We start from the raw sequence: 12,924 nt of genomic DNA, 5'->3' as shown, positions 1-12,924 counted from the left end.
AGGAAATGTTGGGCTACTAAATTTGACTTGGATGAGCTAAACATATTTATTGCCCACTTTAAACCATCTAGAGCTACAGCACCGGGCCGTATTTCGAATCGTACCTTACATGGTAATCCAGAGCTTTGGGCCCCTATCCTCTGGTGGTTGTTCTATCAGGTATCCTAGAGGATGGTCCTTCTGAAGTCTTGGCCAGAGGCCATAGTGGTTCCCATTTACAAGAAATGGGACAGAACCTCGCCAGCAGATTATAGGCTTATTTTACTTTTGGATTCCTCCTCTAAAATATTGGCAAATGTTGTGCTGAAGGATCTGCTTAAATGGACAGATGATACAAAAGTGCCTCATATGTTCCAAAATGTGTTCCATAAGGGAGTGGGTACCATAACTAATGGTTCAGTAATGGCCCTAATACAAGGCTCGGCGCACCTGGAAACTGTGTTTCATGTGTATGTTGCCAGCCTCGATTTGACATCAGAATTTGACAGGATAAATAGACACCATTTGTAGTGCAAATTGAACAACTGGGGATTTCCACTGGCTTATTGTCTATGTTGATTTTATTTCATACAAACAATATCCTGAAGGTTTGTTTGAACTCCGAGGGCTTGTTTTCGTGCAGTGTGTCGGTATGCTCAGGCTTACATCAGGGCTGTGTATTTGCCCTGGTGTTGTTTAATTTATATATTTTGGAGTTGCCCTGTTGTTACGACCATTCATTTCTTTATCCTCCCAGAATTGGCACCATAGGGATTGGTTGCTTAGCCTACACAGATGACGTAATTCATATGGACGTGAATCTTATGGGTCTCCCGCATAGGCTGTCGATGACTGCCTAGTAGGTAGCTGATAATGATGTGTGCATTAGCCCCAACAAATCCATTATCTTGGTGTATAACCCATTGCCTGCTTCAACAAAATTCAGCTGATTTATTAACGACCTTAACATTCCGTGCCCTGCTGCAATAATATAAAAGTTTCCTTTTTTCACATAAAATCACTTGACTTCATAAACAATTAGACGTGAAGCCAAAATGTAATCTTTTAGCGCCCAGTTGAGAGCAATTAAAAGACAATTGTGTTTTTATTCTCACTTATCCCTTATACAATTTTCCAAGGTCAAGGGTACTCCCTCCATACTGTATGGTTGTAAATTATTTTAGGTATTATTACGGTAAGTATCTGCTCATTGACACCGGAACCCCTGTGCTCTGTGTAAAGAGGACTGGGGGTAGAAATATGTGAACAGGAGTGGGGGTGGAAATAAGTAACTTGAGAATTTTTCCCCGTATAACCGTGTTTTCTGTTTGTTAAAACGATAGCTGTTGTTTAAGTGAAAGTGCACAAAGAGGTGCACTTTGGCATTTGGACAGCAGAGGGCAACCTAACACTGATAAATTGCATCAGCTGAGTATGGAAACATACCTATGTGTTTTATATATACAAATATATATATATAGAGAGAGCGAGATAGAGAGAGAGAGAAGAGAGAGAGAGAGAGAGAGAGAGAGAGAGAGAGAGAATTGTTTTAAGATTATGCATTTTTTTAATGCCTTTCAGTATTTTATCCATTAAGCTTGAACCACAACCTTATGTTTTATAATCTCCTTTTGGTTCAGTTATACATATGCTACTGAGATTTAGGTTAGGTTGAACTGCATTAATACATTAGCTGTTTTGTTCTGTTTTAATGCTCCAAAGAATTAAATATTGTGGCCGTATTGTACATTCTTTACCATCAATCATCACAGAAATTGTTTCATGGTCCCTTATGAGTAAGGCCCACGTGTCACATTCAGTGGCTCTTGGACATTTTTTAAACAAAGCCTGGCCCCTTGTGGGTGATCTTATTTTTCAAGGATCTCCTAAGTATTACGATTGTTCAATAGTGTTTTTAATAGAGTATCATTTTGTAAACAACTTCGAATTAAGGATAAAGGTTTTTATTTTATCCTTTTTTGGACTTCTGTGTTAAGTATTGGTTTTTAATTAAATGATGTTTGCTATCTAGACATATATTTCGTTTATCTTTTTTGTGTTGAATGTATAGTCTGTTTTATTGTCCAAGGTTCCTTTAAGGTAAATGAAGCACAATTTATTGTAAATAAAAAGAAATATAATAATAATAATAATTGGAGACAGGTGTCGGTTATCTGTCCTTGATTTGAAATAGATTTAAATACCATGCACCGCGTCCAAACCAATGAGATCTTCCAATATATATGTTATATTTCTCTGAAATTTTAAATACAAGCACCTACGGGACCTAAATTGTAAACAACTTTGCCATTTTTACCTCTGAAAATAAAAGATGATTATCCACATCTAAGACCTCTGCCTCTCTGATGTGGTCTTCTTTGGAGAAGAAATACTGGCGCGCACCTTGCAAGTGAAGTCTCTTGTTGAAGTACCGCTTAGCCCGCTGGGTTTCGCTGGCGGACGTTGGAACGCTTTGCTGTGCTGTTTGTTACTGTGTACTCTGTCTCCCAGAAAGCATTTTGTGCCAAACTCGTTTACCACGACCCTGGAGGGGCTGAACTCCTTTTTCCACTACAAGTTGGGCTTGCTCACGCACCAGCGTGTGCGCACCTTACAAGCGAAGTACCTTGTTGAAGTACCGCTTAGCCCGCTTTGCACGGCGAGTCTGGTAGTTTGGTGAAATAGGCGATTACATGTTTCATTTTTGTTTCGTGTTTAGGTTTGATGTTGGTTGTGTTTTATTATTATTATTTATTATTTTAATTTATTAGCTATTAGCTGCGTACGCATTTTATGAAAACAGTTTAGTTGCCTTATTCTTCTCTTTTTTTTTCTTCTTCTTCTCGTTTGTGGCTCGCAAAGAAGTCTGCTCTCGAGTTTGAAATCGAGAGGTCTTGTTATTTTTGTGAGCACCTTTAAAATTGGTGGTGGCTTATGTATAAAAAGCCCTACACTTTAACAACGTGTATGCCCACGAACACGGCATACTTCTCTAATCCCATAATGGTGATGGATTCAACGAAGTTATGTGTATCGTGCACAGCAATTACCTTAACACCAGCTGCCCCTTCCAAAAAGGCAACGCCAACTGTTCCTAGCAAACTCCAAAAGCCATTTCAATGGAGGGGGCACACTATAAAGGATGCAGTAAAAACTGCTCCCTTCTTTACACCTCGAGGCGTAGCCAGAAGCATGGCCAAGAGTGCAGCGGCAGTAGCAATATCACCAATGCCACATTCACTGTCTGATGCCATTATACTGCAGCCTGATGCGAAAATGACCGAGGCACCTTAATCTGCCAGACAGTGTTGTGAGTTCCACACATCACAATTTAAACAGCTCAGTAATTGACAGCATTGAGGCAGGCAATATCTCACTGTATGCTAGCCAATGTGAATCAACCATTACCATATGCAGTTCTCAGTTCCCTGAGGGTGATTCACATGGTGCAGAGAGGCCTGGGTCAAGAGAATCCTCATATATATTTACTCTACCCCGAGGCAACGTCCCAAGAATCCAGTGTTCGATGGTGGCTCCCCCCAAACAGGCATGCCACAATCAGTTATATTAAAAGTAACTCTATCCGCAATAAACACCACAATAATAACCTTATTCAAGTTATTAGAGAAATTAGATCAGAAACTCACATCTCAGGCTGACCAAATCAATGCTATCTATCTTTGGATGCAACATACACAACAACAGACCCAAATCACACAGACAAGTGCCTCTAAAGGAGGATGCTTACCCTTGATCCAGAGTTTTTCGCCCTATCGAAACCCCGGTTGTTGCACATACAGCTACAGCAGAGACATTGTGGGTGAGCATTGATAATCATGACAACCTGGACGCTAGAATAGCCGATGTACATTGTGATAGGGCGAAAGAAAAGAGAAAAAACAAATTCCAGCAAATGACAAAAAAAAGTATCAAAACAGACCTTGATGAAAAAATCAAAGAACATGCCATCAATGAAAATGCCCAAAAATAAATTGGTGTCTTTTTTCAACACACTAGGGGTAGCTACCAAATAGAATAAGAAACATGAGTGCCTTGAATCTATTGTGACAAAGAGGGTGGATTTGGAGTTGCTATCAGATGACCATGAACCATCGGTTGCCCGTTAGTGGGCTACTAAGTGATACAACATACGAGTTTGGAGGTAACAATGGCGCTATTAGCGCCATGGCTCCCTCCAAACCCATACCGACTCCGCCCTGGTGAATGGAGCTATTACCGCCCCATTCCAAGATTGGCTGGGCGGTAATTCCCCATTCACCAGGGCCCTTCCCCATTCCCATTGAGCCCACATAGGGCTCAATGGAATGGGGAAGGTGCTAATAACGGTACCGCTAATTGCCGTAGCGTTATTAACTCCAAAGTCCCTTTGTGGGTCCTGTCCTTAACGCCTGGTAAAACCAGGCGTTAAGGGAGGACCCGCAAAAGGACCTCGGAATAGGGCAGTAAGGGATTACCGGCACTGGTGCCCTTACCGGTACCGGTAATCCCTTACCGCCCGGGTCGTAATGAGCCCCAAGAGTAAGTAGGGCACCTATACAACACTCCCCCTTAAATGAACTAGTTCAGGCAATTGAAAACAGTAACAAGAGCGCCCTAGCAAGTGAAGAAGTAAAAAAAGTTTTAAATGCGATACCGGTGAGGGTTGAAAGTCCGCCACCCATCAGTACGATGGAAGCCTTGAAAAAAATGATTGACTCATATCTAGCAGAGAAAGATAAGGCTTTGAAAACGTCTAATAAAGATGGAGAAATAACCCCAAGTGTTGGGCCTCATCCAGCCATCCTAGATAATGTGAGTCAGGGCTCTCAAGGCATATATGGGGCACCAGGCAAAAGGGTGCTGCAGATACAAGATGCGGTAGCAGAGACAACACAGTCATTACAACTAACAAATGAGGTGGTGACAAGTAACACTCCACAACAGGGGTATAATCATCATACTCAAAGTTTAAATGAGGTGGCAAACTTGCAATATCTACCTCAACAGCAAGGTAGGGATCAGACATATTCATTACCCAACCCTCACCATACCCATATAAACAAGCTCTGTCAACATCTATTGATCCCTTAAGATCTATGAATAATCGAATTCAACCACCTCAACATCTTACCAGACAGTCTAATCAGCCTAAGATCAGTCGTAACTGTCACTCCTTAATAATGAAATGCCGGGGAGAGCAATTGAATATGTTTGACCTGAATCGAGAAAGTGTAATGAATATTTTTGCTGATGTTGTAGAGTTGGAGTCGATTACATCTGAAGATATTGAATTAATTTAATTTATTGCCGGAAAGAATCTCACAATAGTAAGACTTTGGATAGCATCAGGCCTGGTTTTCAATGTGTTATGGAAGGCAAAAATGCAGCTCTTTGAGATGGGTTTCTTGTTAGCACAAGATCCGGGGTGAACACATAATCAAAGCACGAATGCCATATATTCATCTACCAGAACTCTAAACAAACCGGACCACAAAGTAAGATTACAATACAACTCCTCAGCGTTTCCCAGAACATAACTAAGTGATAGGCAGGAGACGCCCTCAATTATGTTGGAATGTTGGAACACAAGAGGTCATACTCATCTGGAGTCCTCCATAAAAGAATTTACTGTCAGTTTTGATGTATTAGCTTTTCAAGAAACTTGATTACTTGTTCCACCTGTATGGGATAACTATGCTGTTTCTGTAGTCCCTGCAATTAGAGGACTTAAGGGCAGACCATCCTCTGATCTCCTTGTTGCAGTCTGTTTAACATCTGGCCTCAGTCTAGGACCTTAGCTATACTATAGTAGCTTTTTACAACTAGTGAAATTGGTCAGTCCAGCAGAATCAATTGGACTGATAAAAATATATCGGAACCCGTATGGTATAGCAAACAATATATTCTATCTGAAATTATCAAACATAATAGAAATTATTCCATTGGCAAAGGATGTAATTTTCACGTTTGTAGTGGGTGACTTTAATATAGATTATAATAACAATAAAAAAAGACCAGCAACCCAAGGAGGCTCGAAGATGATTTGTGTTTATGTCTGAGAGAGCCTTTACCTTGGTCAATGGTGCAGTTAAAGGTGATGACCCAGCTCAACCGACATGGCATAGAAATAATAGCTTCAGCATAATTGATCATATATTCGTTGATACCAAACATTTTTCAAGAATAATTTCTCTCAATATAACTACGTTGCCTGTAAGTGACCATGATTTAATAACAACTCGATTCATGTGGGACCAAGTTAATGGGAAAGAGCAACACATGTATCTTCAACAATCCCTGGCAATTAATAATGCAAGAACAAGATTTATCTGGTCAATACCAAAATTGTAGGTACTTAAAAATTGCATACAGGATCATGCAAATGATCATACTTTGCACCCATATACTCAGATTTTAGAGTGATTTAAAGATACCATTGTAATAAAAAATAACCAAATAGCAAAACACATTCATAGATACAATCCTGCAGTGCGGGAAAGGAAAGCAACATATTGGAGATAACGCAAGAGCATCTAGACACAGCGTCACCCTTGATGTCAGAGAGGCTAAAATCAGCCAAATGTAGACACACCAATTGGATTCGAGGTTATAAAGTAAAACTATTCAATCACGATAGTGACTTTTTTTTTTAAAACTATAGCAACAAAAAAATCTGCTGCCACATGGATTATACTGAATGAGTGCGGTTGATCCCACCAAAGGGAAGCTCAGGCAAATGGTGTATCGGAGGAACAATGGTCAACCCATTTTAGGGACCTATATGCTGATCCAGCATTTGAAATATTTCATTATAAGATGCAAACGACTAAGCAATGGGAACTGGAGTGCTCCCCAGATACCATCTGCGACTACATTAATCAGGAAAGCAATTCTATAGCAGCAGGCCCTTATGGGCTACACAGCAAAATACTCAAAGATAATGCCGATATTTGGGCTGAGATTTTACACTCCATGTTTCAAGAAATCCTTGAACATAAATCGCTACCGAATTCTTGGAAGTCTTCTGTCATCGTCCCGGTATTCAAGAAGGGCGACTATTCCAAACCAACAAATTATAGGCCCATAGCCCTTCTTGATATCCCGGGATTTTTTTTGCAAAGTGTGTATTGAGAGATTTCAATGCTTGGACGCTAAAATGACAATTACGTGATCCACAACAAACAGGATTTGTAAAAAGGACTAGGTACAGGCATTAATGTACTATGCATCAATGCGTTAAAACATCAATGTCATCAAAGAAGCAACAAGTATTTTTGGCATTCGTGGATCTGCGGGCCGCGTTTGATTCGGTCTCAAGAGATTTGTTAATGCCAAAATTACTACGTGATCAATGTCCTCTATGTGATATGATATACGAATTTCATACCAGCACACCCATTCGCATTAGGTTGAATTTACAAGGTTTATTGTCAGCAGAAATACCGACATCCCGGGGCCTTAAGCAGGGCTGTCTATTGGCTTCTGCGATTTTCAACTATTTCATGCAAGATGTGAAACACGTGTTTGAGACAATAAACTCTGATTCCCCAAAAATGTAGGGATATCCGATCAAAGTACTCATGTATGCAGATGACCTGGTGCTCATAGGAAAGATGCCAGTGGGATTACAAAAGTTATTGACAGCCTTTGAGCAATACATCACCTCTAACAAATTGAGTATTAACACAGCAAAAACTCAAATAGTTGTATATAAACCAACAAATCGTGGAAACAGACTGAACAGATGGTCTATTAATAACATACCACTAGAAATTGTACCTGACTATATGTACCTGTGAATGTGCTTTGAGGGGTTGGAAAAAGCAAAAGCCCAACATAGATCAATTGAACACAAAGTCCTGACTGCAGTGTCTCAGGCAAAAATCATGCTGCACCGCTATGGTAAATTCACTGTGCTCCCGGCCCTAACATACTGGAAAGCAAAAGTAGTGCCAACCATTCTATATGGGCTTGAAACAGATATTCCGATTTCATCCAACACTTGTGATAAATGGGAAAAACTTTTTTGGGAACAAATACTGCAATTACCACACTGTGTTCCCATTTCCTGGATGTGGTATGAATTGGGTCTTGTGTCGTTTTATGCAACCTACTGTTGGAAAATATGTGCATTATTTCGGAAATGTATAATATCAACATTTAGGTTGAGCATATTGAAAACAGTGTCTGAATATATTATTTCCAGCTCTCATCGATTTGTGCAAAGGTGGTTGTCAGCAATATATCCAATCCTGATGCATGCAGATATCTCCATTGAATTTTTAGTACCTAACCCAGACAAATCAAAAAGGCAACTCTACAGAATGGATTGGATTGATAACCATACGTTATGCTTGTGTTATCATACGATCTCCCCTGAAATATTTTCACCAAAACATATGAGTACACCTGAAAAATATCTTGAACAAATACCAACTGTGTTGTATAGACATGCAATCCTACGATTTCGTTTCAACTTATGGCCTACAAGAGCTTTACTTTATAAATGTGAATTCATAACAAAACAAGAAAATATCTGCAGATTCTGTCAAAAGGGTGGCATAGAAGAAACTGTTGAACATTTGATTGTAAATTGTCCTGAATTAACATCGTTGAGAGTAATACATTTTAAGAATGTTCATAGACATTTAGGAATGCTGGAAGAACAAACATGTTGGGCGTATATTGCAGGCTCCTTTACTTTACTTTAGTTTAATACATTTATATAGCGCGACCATAGACCCGAAGGCGTGAGGGCACTACATGACAAAAATAACAGATGACAAAAAAGGAGTATCCATGAGGCAACGCCACAGCAGAAGAAATTTTAGAAGCGTCTCAGGGTCATTTAGTTGAAAAGATGGGTCTTTAATCTTTTCTTAAATAATTCTAGGGAGTCAATGGATCTCAGCTCTAAAGGAAGAGCATTCCAAGCCCTTGGTCCATTAAAAGCAAAGGCTGAATTGGCTACTCTGACAGTTTGGCACTTTGGTTCAGATAGAAAGTGCAGATTATTCGACCTTAATGTTCTCACATTATTTCTTATGGATAAAAGATGTTGTAGATATCCAGGCATGTTTCCAGATCTACACTTGTGTATGATAGTCAGAGTTCGAAATAAAAATCTAGAAGTCACCGGCAGCCAGTGGAGCTCACGTCTTGCCATCGTAACATGGTCTCTATATTTAAGTTTCATGATGGCTCTGATAGCCCCATTTTGACATACTTGCAGCCTGTTACAGACAGACTTATTGATTCCCAAGAGGAGGCTAGAGCAGTAGTCTATTTTTAAGCATGCTATTGCTCTCGCAATAGTCTCTGCATTATCCTGTGATATACGGGGCCTTAAGTGTGCTAGCAGTTTAATGTAAAATGCACATGACGATACAAGACTACTGACATGCTGTTTCATGGTCATATGTTGATCAAAGTCACTCCCAGGGTTTTCACTTTTTTAGGGGTTTAATGGATTCTTCTCCCAATTGAAAGTTATCATACTGTGGACCAAGTTTATTGATGGTATGTGGAGAACCTATGACAAGCAATTCGGTTTTAGATTTGTTCAGTGCTAGCTTATTATAGACCATCCAGTTTTCAATTAAAGTAAAAACTCTGTAAACAGCCATTTCGTCTTCACTGTGGGAACCAGAGAGCGGGATGACACATTGAGTGTCATCCGCGTAGTTGGTAGATATTATATTCTCATAATCGAGCATTGCGAACAGAGGAGCCGTAAATATATTGTAAAAACAGGGGGAAGTGCAAGCACCCTGTGGAACACCACAAGTTGTTACAATAGATTCAGATTCAGCATTGCCACAAAAGACTCTACTATCTCGATTATTGAGAAATGACAGTACCCATTTGCAGGCCAAGGGGGAGAAATTGGCCACTTCACACAACCTGGTGGCCATGATATCATGGTCCACCAGGTCGAAGTCTGCGGAAAGATCAAGCAGCATAAGCAAAGATGCTCCTTGTTATCCATAAGGGCCATTAGTTTGGACTTGAGTTCAAGAAGCGTGGTTTCAGTGCCATATCCAACCCGAAATCCAGACTGATGGTCGTTTAGGATAGGATGGGCCTTTAGGTGGTCTGCAATTTGTATATAAGCCACACGGTCAAGAATCTTAAGTAGAAACGCTGTGTTGGTAATGGGTTGATAATTATTTGGCATATTGACTGAAAGCCCTGGTTTTTTCAGAATTGGCATAACCCATGATTTCTTAAGTTCCTGGGGGACCGTGCCAGTAGATATAGAAGTATTAACAAATTGACAGATAGAGGTAATTAAAGAAGCGGCACAGGTCTTAATTATCATAGTAGTATGGATGTCATTTTTACTTCTTGTGGGCTTTAGTTGGTTAATAATAGTTTCTAGGTCCTTATCTGTTATAGGAGATAGATAAAAAATTGGAATAGTCAGTGATCTATGATAGGACCAATCCGCAGATGTAGCCTTAGTGCGGTTAAAGTTGTTACTTTTCTCTAATATATTTTCCTTGATGGTATCTAATCACCTCTCGCAAAATGTTACAGATAGCAACAATCAATTTTCTGACGTCTTTAAAACTTGAAGCAAAGTGAGTAATACTGATTCTGATTATGTATAGATGAGAAAAAGTCCTATTTTGGTGTTTTTCAGTTTTTTTGTTTTGTTTATGTTTTATGTTTTATAATAATTGCTTTATAACCCTTATATGTTAGGTTTGTATATAGATGAAAGAAAACTTTTAAGACAACTTCTTATTTTTTTTTCCTTTTTTAATAACAGAAAATGAATGAATTGACATATTTTGTAATGAAAAACAGAATTGAAAAGTTGATTAATTTCAGCTGTATCAAAAAAAAAAATACTGGCCTCACCAAAGAATTCCTCCAACCTGGTACTGTAGAGGTTGATTATGCTTCTTCCCAATTTTCCGAGGAACAGTCCTCAGCCAGCTGCTTGGTCACTGTATTAAAGCCCAATTCTGAAGTCATTTTTTTAGAGAAAATCTTGACCTTGCCCAGACCTGTACTCACATTTGCTGCCAACATCTTCCATTGCCTCATCCCCAAAAAGAAACACCCTCTTCTTCGATTCTCCCACCCAAATCAGGATTCAACTTCATCAGGAGGCTGGTCTTATACTCCTGAATAATTTCGGTTTTGGGCTCCCCATTAGAACAGATACTTTGTGCCAATACACTAATTATTTTTGGATTAAGGGTTTCCCCTATAACTCTCGCCTCCTCTTCCATGTACAGAATGTCTTAGCAGTGGACCAGTGACATTCAAAAGATGGTCTTTACACATTTCCCAAGCCTTAATACCTCATTTGGTCATGTATTCACCTTAGCGGTAAAAGAAAATGGGTAGTTTGGAATCCTATAGCGGACTGGTGTGTTGGTTACCCTACATGTCAGGTTGGAACATTCTGCCTCTATTTTCCAATGTGAAATGTTGTCCAACTTTTGCTTCGAAATATGCTTAGCAAAATATTCCACATGTGGTAAAGGAACTCAATCATAGGATTTGGGGTGTGTTAAATCAAAGGGTTTGAACATTGACTCCCACATATGATCCGAGACACCGGAAGTCCCCAATTGAGATTTGCATCCTCAAACCTTTCCAGTTTGAGGGTATTAGGAAAACAAAGTAGAGGAAACAGAGACTGTTGTTGATGTCTGTATTAGTTACGTTTCCAATCAAAAATAATGAGGTGAAGGCTGGAAGATTTAGAATGAATTTTAACCTATGGCATTGCTCTGGGAAACCCTCCAGACCATAGTTCTTTGACTGACAATTCATTACAGAAGCGGAAAGATGATATGCAAATCGAGCTTGATCCCACCCTCACTTTTTTAGTTATAGTTTGTCTCGCTACGTGAGAGAGGGTATGCCCAGATGTGGGTCCCTTGCTCACTGCGCCATAGGGAAGCAAGCTGCACCTCATTGAGGAGGCGCAACAGGGCCGAAACATGTCTGGGGTTGCTTGTGTTTCTGTGCAGAGAGGACCTAGCCTAGCAGTTCAGGCTGGGCTTATAGCTTTGGTGGCAGTACTTGACTGATTTGTATATGGCTGGACCCCTTTTGCAATGGCACAGACAGGCTAAAAAACGTTAGTGTAGAAGGTTGCCCAGAGCAATGCCAGTGGTTCAGATTAATTCAAAACCTTCCACAAATCACTTTTGTGGTTAAAGTGTTTCTCACTTTGTGAGAGAGGGTATGCCCAGACACGGGTCCCTTGTTTGGTGCCCCATAGGGAAGAAAGGCGCACCTCACTGAGGAGGTCAAATAAGGCCGAAACATGCCTGGGGATGCTTGTGTTCCTGTGCAGAGGGGACCTGGCCAAGTAGTTTGGGCTGGGCTGCTACCATTGTGGCAGCACTTGACTGATTTGCCTATGGCTGGACCTCGTTTGCAATTGTGTAGACTGGCTAGAAACTGTTGTGTAGAAGGTTGCCCAGAGCAATGCCAGTGTTTCAGATTCATTCAAAACATTCCACCCTCCACTTGTGTGGTAACTTCATCCGCTGATGAGTGCAGAGCTAAATCCAAATGCCGTCTCTTTTGTGGATATTGGTCTTCACATTGGCCAGTGGGAACATGTGGTGAACTAACAACCTGTCCTCTGTCCCGTGAACACTGTTTTGATCCACCACTCCCCTCTGCTAACCTCACAGTTGCTTGTTTGGTGTTCAGGGCCCTTATGCATCCTCACGACCCTGACCTCCACACCGAATCCCCCCAGCTTCTGGTTATCCCCAGCACTTGCCTCGGCTCACCCTCCACCCTGGAGGCTCACTCTTACCTTATAAAGCACTTCACTTGCTGCTCACCCATGAGCACCGTAGCACCTATCCCATTCCTCCTCCCTTCTACGTTCTGAACACTTGCAAGGCATAGTAGGTTCATCTCCCCCCCACAGTATTTGATATTTTTATGTATTTCGATCATTGT

This window comes from Ambystoma mexicanum, chromosome 4q, assembly GCF_040938575.1.
Source record: "Ambystoma mexicanum isolate Mex_15411 chromosome 4q, UKY_AmexF1_1, whole genome shotgun sequence".
Classification (NCBI taxonomy): domain Eukaryota; kingdom Metazoa; phylum Chordata; class Amphibia; order Caudata; family Ambystomatidae; genus Ambystoma; species Ambystoma mexicanum.
This window is presented reverse-complemented; position numbering follows the sequence as displayed.